Source organism: Aotus nancymaae, unplaced genomic scaffold (assembly GCF_030222135.1).
Source record: "Aotus nancymaae isolate 86718 unplaced genomic scaffold, 86718_ANA_hifiasm-v0.15.2.pri h1tg000022l_1, whole genome shotgun sequence".
Taxonomy (NCBI): domain Eukaryota; kingdom Metazoa; phylum Chordata; class Mammalia; order Primates; family Aotidae; genus Aotus; species Aotus nancymaae.
In genome coordinates, this window is record NW_026988435.1 from 24,286,368 (window position 1) to 24,296,058 (window position 9,691).

The window sequence follows — 9,691 nt, forward strand, 5'->3', positions numbered from 1 at the left end:
TTGCTTCCTGTTGGCTTCTTGTGGACTTCCATTTGGTGTGTCCTTCTTGTAAACTTCACTCCAGCAATGCTTCTTCACCTTGGAAGTAGCAGGTCCTTTCTACAACATCAGCTGAGTCTACTTTGCAAATTTCCCAACACTTGTAGAATCACCTTTATCTGCTCTCCTTAAGACAACAGCACTAGCTGAGAAAGCAGAATTCTTACCTCAGAGGCCTGGCCTTCTCAGCTCCGTGGAGCCCCTCCTCTTATTCTTTAGTGGGGAACCAGAATGGGAACTGGTTCCTGGAGTTGTCATACCTGTAACAAGTTAGTCTCTCTTACCTTTCAGTTACCTAGTTAGCAACTGTAGAGCCAGGAAAACAAATTGTTTATTTTAAATTTGCTCTGTTCCAAAAACTAGTCTTATTTTGGTCTCCCAACTGGACCCTGACTGATAAAAAATCTAGAGCTCTAAGCTCTTTTCAGCAATTATTTTTACTTGATAACTTGGAAATATAGTGTTTATTATTCAAATTGAAGATCTTTTCCTATCATATTTGGATATAATCTTTTCTATCACATTTTACTTTTTTCTATGACTGCCTTACTAGGTTTAACCCTACTTGTCTCTTAGGAATTAACTTAAGTGATGATCCTTTTCCAATATATTCTATTAACCCCCATTAACTCCTGGCCTTTAATGACCTTGATACCAGGTGAACATTGTTACATTTATTATGTTGTTTATAGGTACCTGTTTACTTGTTTCTCTTTTCTACTGCACAGTAAGCTCTCTAAAGAATTGAATCAACTTTTATTCACTGGAACTTGAGTGTACATTTGCATTGCTGTAACATACTAGTTGCCCAGTAAATAATAATTGCATGAATAAATAAATGAACATTTCAAGAGTGAATATTTTTTCTGAATTACAGATTTAACAAACAAAAATATGGGACTTCCAATTAAATTTGAGTTTCAGTAAAACAATGAATAATTTATTTAGTATAACTATATCATAAATATTGCCTTGCTAAAATAAAATGCATTTTTAAATCTGGAATTCAAATTTCACTGGATATCTGTATTTACCTAGCAACTCTCGTCTGAAAAAATTCTTCCAAGACTGACTTGATTGAATGAATTGTGGAAAAAAATGTTTTAATGCTGCATATAGAAGTGTCAAGAGTGCTTCAAATGCATTTGTGCCAACTATGAAAATCAAGAGACTATATTTTATTGTGTTATTTGATAGATTGAGCACTCCAATTGCTGTAATATGTAGACCTGATGCCCTAGATTCAAGATTAATGTTTTTCCAACATCAGTGGTACATACTTTATCTCCCAGCAGGGCATGTCTGGATGTCTATTGACAGGCCTTCTAGTGTGACTCAGCTAGGCAAATACCAGCCTGAAGGTCACTCTTTGAAAATTATACTGTTCTAGGCACATCAATAATGTCAGACTTTCCTGGACCCAGTCTTGAGATTTGTGGTCTTGGAATATAAATGTCCCAAACACAGATTTTGACAGCTAATAATTGTTTAATAAATGATGACTTCCTTTCACAATATATTTGAATCCATTTCGAAAAACAAGAAAAGATTGTATAGGAAAAACTTCTGGGCCTGGAAGTTTGGCATTTTAGCATCACATCCTCTGCAATTGACCTAATATTTAGGAGGTAGGGTAGTTTAATGAGATATAGTAGCACACACCATTTTACTTAAAAAATTTACTATCTGGGAGCCTGAAGAAAGAAACTTTTGACAGGTCAACCAGAAACATTAAAGGGGTCAAAATCCTGTTTTAAAGAGTTTATTCAAGTGAAAAGCTGGAAATGGTCATTCTAGAATGCATCATCTCTAGAGAACTAGGGTCAGTGCTCCAAAGTTAAAAGCTAAGTTTTTGCTTATATAGTCAAGATGAAGACACTTAACAGGATTATAACATTTTCTATACATAGTTGGTTTATAGTTACAACAAATTACTTAGTTATCATGTGTTTTCTGTGCAGCTTATTTTCCTTATAGTTGGTTTTTATTTCCTTTCCAATTTGAAGACTGTAGTTTACAGTCCATGTTAAGGAAACGTGATAACTATGAAGTTTTTGTGTGAGAAAGATAAGAGGAAATTTATTCTGTAATGAAAGTCAACCATGGAAGGGGAATGGGTCTTTTTTGGTTCTCTTGGGCCTTTTACAACATTTTCCAAAAGAATATAGATAAATGAAAAAGCTTAATCTATAATCAAAAGGTTGCAGTTGGCTAGGTTACAGCTGCTTGTCATGTGACTTGGGATTCATAAATGACATTCTTTTAAGGCTCAAAATAATTTGGAGTTCCAACAGGTTAGATTTTGAATTACTCATTTTTAGATTTTTTTAATTGAACTTGTTTTAATTAGAAACTTGTGTATTTGCTGTCCATCAATGACAAGGACAAGGAAATTGTGGACAAGGAAAGTGGGGCACATATACACCATGGAATACTAAGCATCCATAAAAAATGATGAGTTCATGTCCTTTGTAAGGACATGGATGAATCTGGAAACCATCATTCTCAGCAAACTGACACAAGAACAGAAAATCAAACACCAAATATTCTCACTCATAAGCAGGTGTTGAACAATGAGAACACATGGAAACAGGGAGGGGAGCATCACACACTGGGTTCTGTTCGGGGTGACTAGGGGAGGGGTAGTGGGGGGTAGGGAGGTTGGGGAGGGATAACATGGGGAGAAATGCCAGATATAGATGATGGGGGGATGGAAGTAGCAAACCACATTGCCATGTGTGTACCTGTGCAACAATCCTGCATGATCTGCACATGTACCCCAGAACCTAAAGTACAATTTTAAAAAAAAAGGGGAAACTTGGGTATTTATTAAATAAAGAATGCGTGAATGCTTTGTTTAGTTTAAAATTTCAAGACTTATTATCATGATTATTAATGTTAATGTGGTCTAACTTCAAGTTTTAGGGACTGAAAACTTGGATGAATGGAGAAACTAGAATGAGATGGGAGAAAACTGACGTATTTTGACAGGGGTGGGGTTGAGAAAAGATTAGGAGTTTAGTTCTGAACCTTGTCCTTGACAAGTCTTTCAGACATTCAAAAACTGTCAAGTAGACCATTGAAAAATGAATCTGAAATTCATTAGAGAAGTAATGTAGAGTCCTGACAAGATAAGCAAGCAACAGTGAGGAAGGGGTCCCAGATGGGGGAGAACAATTATTCTGAGATTCAGCTAATCACAGACAACCTGCTGGCATAACATCCTGTTTCCAAATACCTCATTCTGCACATAGCAACAGCAGCACAATTTTATCTGCACACAGAGCCTCCAGAACAACCCTATAAAAAACTTCCCTCCAGCCCCTGCCTCCTGGTAGACAGTCCCTTCTCTCTGTGCTACCCATTGTACTCTTGCATTGTATCTTCTTACTTTCTCTAATGAATCTTCCTTTCATTACCTATAATGATCTTGGTAAATTATTTTACTGCCCATCATGCTGGCCCCAGCCAGTTACTTCTGCAACAGTGAATACTAGAGTTACATTTGGGAACTATTTCTATATAGGAATTACTTAAAGTAATAAGATTGCTAAGAATCCCAAATAAAGAAAAGATGATGGGGTTCAGGACCCATCATGAGCTCTGAGTCACTCATTCAAACTTGAAACCTAGGAGGGAAGAGGAAAAAGCAGCAAATGTAACTGAGTGTGATATAATAAAAAGTAAATATTCGATCTCTGGTTCTTTGGCACACAGCTTCTAAAATCCCTGAAATCTTCATACTAATCAGAGTCTTTTTTGGTTGTGTTTTTTTTTTTGTTGTTGTTGTTTTTGTTTTTGTTTTTGCATATGATGAGATAACTGATGGCTGGTGTGTTCCTGGATAGCCTCAGGATGGGCACTGGTTGTCAGGGGGAATTTAACCAAGTGATTTGAGGGTTAGAACTTTCCTTGCCAAAATCTTGACCTCTAATCCCGGTCACTAACGGCCAACGATTTTATCAATCATTCTTAAGTAATGAAGCCCCCATAAAACCCAAAAAGATAGGGTTTGGAGAGCAACCAGGTTACTGAACACATGTAAGTGCCAGGAGGGTAGCACATCTAGAGAGGGTATGGAAGCTCGGCATCCCTTTCCCATTCCTGACCCTATTCATGTCAGTCATTTTGCTGTTTCTGTGTATTACTTCTAATTTTCTTTAAGTAAACAGATCAATATAAGTAAAGCACTTTTCTGAGATCTGTGAGCCACTTTAGAAAATGATTATGTAGGGATGTTTAAATTCTTCCCCTGGAGATTCAATAATTTATGTCTATGAAGCTAACTAATAATAAACAGAAAAAAAAGTCATAACAATTTTAATTACATGCAACCTTCACACCAGAGTAATAAAAACTCAAAGAAGGGCAAAAATGATTGGCAATTTTACAACATGTGTACAGAGCCTTGCTGTGTTGCCAGGGCTGGAGTGCAGTGTCATAATCACAGCTCACTGCAATCTCTACCTCCTAGGTTCAAGCAATTCTCCCACCTTGGTGGCCCAGTGGCTGGAACCACAGGCATGTACCACCACGTTTTCTTTTTTTTGCAGAGACTGGGGTCTCACTGTGTTGCCTAAGCTGATCTTGAACTCCTAGGCTCCTCCTCCCTCAATCTCCCAAAGTGCTGGATTTCAGGTGTGAGCCACCACACCTGGCCTGTACCATTTTGAGTTTACAGAAAGATTAAGGGCTTGGAATCCCTACAAAACAGGATATGGGAGGGGGAGAAGAGGAGAAAAGACATGTTATGCAGATGAAACCTCACAGATAGCAGTTCTCAAAGAGAATAGATAGTAACCTATATTAGAACTTAAAGGTGTTCAACTCTCATTTAACTTTTCCTGTATCCTGACAAATGGGTCTTTGGAGGCAAACTGTATGCATCTGTTGTTTACATCATTTATTTCCTCTACAAATGCAAATATCCACACTCTCAACAAAAAGATAGCTTTGCAGGTCTATTTTTGTCTATAACACCTCTGAACAGGCATTTCAAAATATGTCAAATAAGTTCATTTTGACATAAAATATTTTAGTTTCCTTTAAGGTAACCTGGGGAGGGGTTCTTGAGAAACTCCAATTTATAGCTAGTATGTCAGAAGTTCTAGAACCCAGACTGGTATCCAAAATGGCCTTCCACGGTTGGTTGTGACTGAGCCCTTAACCTGTGGGATGGCAGTCTGACTCCAATTAGAGTCAAAATTGAATTTATAAGTGTGTGTCCACTTGTGAGAAAAACCCCATACATTTAACATTAGGAGTGAAATATCTAAGAGTATTGAGAGTGTAGTAGAAGAAAAGAGTCAAAGTTTTTCGGTTTAGTTCTTTCCATAGTGTAGGGGTCAAGACCTTGGTGTTATTGGTGAGACAAGTTATCGGAGTAAGAAAGGAAGAGGCTTGGTGAGCAAAAGTGGTCTGATGTGTACATGAAATCTCACAGGTAGCAGGCTTCAGAGAGAATAGATGGTGAATGTTCCTGTTCAGATCTCCAATATTCCTGTTCAGATCTTTAATGGTGTCTGATATGGTTTGGCTGTGTCCCCACCCAAATCTCATCTTGAATTGTAACTCCCACAATCCCCACATGTCATGGCAGGAACCTAATAGGAGGTAATTGAATTATGGGGTTGGATTTTTCATGTGCTGTTCTGGTGATAGTGAATAAGTCTCACAAGATCTGATGGTGCTAAAAATGAGTTTCCCTGCACAAGCTCTCTTTTTGCCTGCTGCCATCCATGTAAGTCATGACTTGCTCCTCTTTGTCTTCTGCCACGTCGTAAGGCTCCCCCAGGCATGTGGAGCTATGAGTTCACTAACTTCTTTCTTTTATAAATTGCCCAGTCTAGTGCATGTTTTTATCAGTAGTCCAAATATGAACTAATACAGTGTCAGACTCTCAATTAATTTCTTCTACATTGGGGAAAGAAAAGGAGAGTCTGGGTGCATTAGTAAAGATTCTCTACAGATACAATTTTTGTCTGCAACAGACAGCTTTTCAGGGTCACTCCAATCTTCTGGTCATTTAAAAATATATCAAGGAATATATTTTGGAGTAAAATATTTATATTTCCTTAACTTCTAAGTACTGAGAAAGTGAGATATTGAGAAAAGAAATTGTGTTATTCTAGAATTTAAGAGGCTAGGTTCTATGAGGAAAGCATCAGACATACCTCATTTTAGGGCCATACTACAAAATGTATGTCAAAATATGTCTCAAAACTCTCAAGGTTATGACAAATAGGGAAAGATGGAAACACTATCATAAGTCAGAGGAGGCTAAGGAGGCAGTACAACTAAATGCAGTGTGGGAACTAGGACTGGAGCCTGCAACAGATAAAGGACTTTAATGGAAAAAGGGGTGAAATCTGAATACATTCAAATATTTAGATTTTTTTAAGAAAATTATTAAATATCAATAGCATAATTAATAATTTCATATAATGTTAAGTTTAGTCTAAAGCTGCCTCCTTTTATGTTTGGCCTACAAGTTTCTCTGTAAACAGACAACTGTAACCTAATTGGATGTGTAAATAGTCTGTAATCTATTCTTTTAACAGGTAGCTGGGTTTCAGCCAATCACAGAAGCTATACTTCAATCACTCACAGTCAGTCAACTGCTCAAATAAGGCAAACACAAAGCTGCTACCAATTCAGCTGTTTCTGTACCTCACTTACACTTTCTTTAAGTCACTTTCCTTTCTCTAACCATAAATCCTCTACAACCACACGGCAGTGCCAGAGTCTCTCTAACCCTGTTTTGGTTTGGGAGGGCTTCCTGATTCAAGTCACTTTTTTGCACAATTAAACTCTGTGAAATTTAATTTACCTAAGGTTTTTCTTTTAAAATACTAAATTATAATCTGAGTATGTCAGTTCTTAAATTGTTGTGGGAATGTCACTGGCTTCCACTAATTATAAGAATGTTTATGTAGAGCATGGCTGTGCTATTTTGTAAGCATCAAATAAAGACTGTGCCAAATGCTTTAACAGTGGCTTGGGACAAAGGTCTTTGTTCTATTTTGAACCTTAATAATCAGTTGTAGAAACATAAACATATCCCATGGCTCTCACTGTCAAACCAGATGTGTACTTGCTTTCTCTCTGTATTTTTAATTAGTTTTAATTGCTCTAAAGTGATCATAGAAGTGATGAAAGTGTAAATATTTTACTGGATTTCAATTTTATATTTAATTACACCTCAGATGACTTTTACATACATAGTATACCTAGGGCTTTGGGTGATTAGAAGTTATCTCTTTATTACATGGAGAAAAATTGCAAACTTGCCTATAGCTTCACATAGCAATGCAGCACATTCTCTTGAATATTTTGGAAATCATAGACATTTAAAAGTCACACATATTACAACTGAATTTTCTGTACTTGTTCTAATAGAGAGCATCTATGTATGAATAAAACAAAAAGTGTATTATCTGTGTTTGTGTGTTTAACATATTTTTTTCTGGTTCAGGGTTAGAATTATGTGCACAATGCTCCATTGGACCTTTTCACTTTACTTTTCTACAGACTTATTTTTTTATGACAGTATTCTATTAAACAGTTATAAATCTTTCCTTCTTTGGCTTGGATAGGGTTGACTACTCTTTGCCAATCACATGTCAAGAGCAGGCAGTGTGGTTCAAAGGAGCAGTCAAGAGACAAGAGATTCAAATATATGTAGGTTCAATCTGGTGTTTACTAAGAACTCGAGACCAAAGAAAAAGATTGTGCTCTCTGTCTCTGTCTTTGTCTGTCTCTCTCTCTCTCTCTCTCTCTCTCACACACACACACACACACACACACACACACACAGACACACAGACACACACATACACATTCTCCAATGCAAATTATCAAATTATCATATTCACAAACCCTGGATAAAATAACTTCAGAATATATTTTTTCACTCTAATAATATGAATCTTGAAATGCATTGGCATTTGAGAGTATGAAAGCAAGAGCTGTTTTAAAAGACAGTACAGAACTCTTCTCGTTATTAAAACTATCCTGTTGTAAAGTAACAAGAGGACAGAATAAATGAGGCAGAGAAATTTTTTTTTCAAAACTCTAAAGGGTAAACCAAATTTAGTTGTTGTAAACTAGGCCTATATTAGAACATTCTACTCTATGGGGATGTTGTCTAAATTTCCGAACTTCACTCCATCTGTTGAGTAATCATTTTATTTGTTCAGAAACTTTATTTATGTTTTAAAATGCACAGACAGCAAAAATGTGATTCTGCATGCTGTTGTACCTACCATATATTCAGCAGGAAGTCTTCTTTTCTCAATGTATTCAAATACTGCTGTTTCATTTTTGGTATATATGTTCATACCTAGTGGCTAGACATTCATGTCAAAAGTATTTTGCACTGTGAAGCAAAGGATGTATTTAAAGCAGTCCCAAGCACGTTAGCTAAGATGATCTAATTTCTTTGATGGACTCTTAAAGGCACCTGTATTTCCAAAATTGTTATAAAATAAAAAAAGACAGGTAGAAAGCAATCTGTGGCAAAACAAGGTTTACAAGGAACATAAAAAAGTAATTCAAAGTTAGAACACAGTTAAAAGGAAAATAGCCCAATTCTGTTACCTCATTTCAAACTGCATTCTTGCATCTGTTGCTTGTTAGAACATAAAACAGTCTATAGCTAGTCCTTTATAAAGGTGTGAATTAAATGAATCTGTATGTTAGTGGAGTTGCAGCGCTTGTTAATCACAAAAATTAAACAGATACAATAATGTTTGCACTGAAAATAAAAATATTAATTTTCCATAATACCAGTCTACCAACACAGTATTATAGTAAATTTTCATTTTTGTTTAAGAAATGACAAATAGGATTGTCTCAACAAATTTGCCTAAAATCTGAAAGGGAAAAAATACATCTAAATCTTAGTATTAAATATGAGTTAAGTGTTAAGGAATATATTAACTTAAAAAAAAGAGTCAAGCTCCTAAAAATTTTAGAACACTTCATAGGGATTTTCAGATCAGAACAATTACTACATAGTACAAAAATAAAATAATGTCCATTCATACAAACGAGTCTAAATTATAATTTTCTTGCATACATACATTACATTATAATATTTAGACTGCTGGTACTTTAAGAACATGGCAGGGATCATTGTGCTAACTATTCAAGCCACTTATCTCTTTTACGCGTGCTGAGTGTAAAACCAGCTTAGACAACAATCTTAGACAACACTCTTCATTAGCGTTAAAGCATATTTATTAATGCAACTGGATGTTTTCCTGCATAAAAGAAGGTTAAGATGCTTTCCTGGTTGTAGAACACTTAGATTAACAATGGATTTGTAATTGTTTTAAATTAAGTGGCTAATTTATCCAAGTGAATTATCTGCATAGATAGCCACGGGAGCTTAAGTAGTAAATTTAGACACAGTTATAATAGTCACCAGCTGAGATCATTGGATGTGGTGTTAGCTACTTATTTTTGCCATTCTGTTATCTTTTATCTGTGACTATATTACAACTATTCCAAGTGACTTTCAGAATAAATTCATTTTAATGATAATGTGTACTCTCCCAGAATTCTTAAATATTTTTTCAAGTATGGTATGTTTGCAGGTATGGCTTACATTAACAATATTACTAATTACTTGAAGAAGAGCTGCACATCT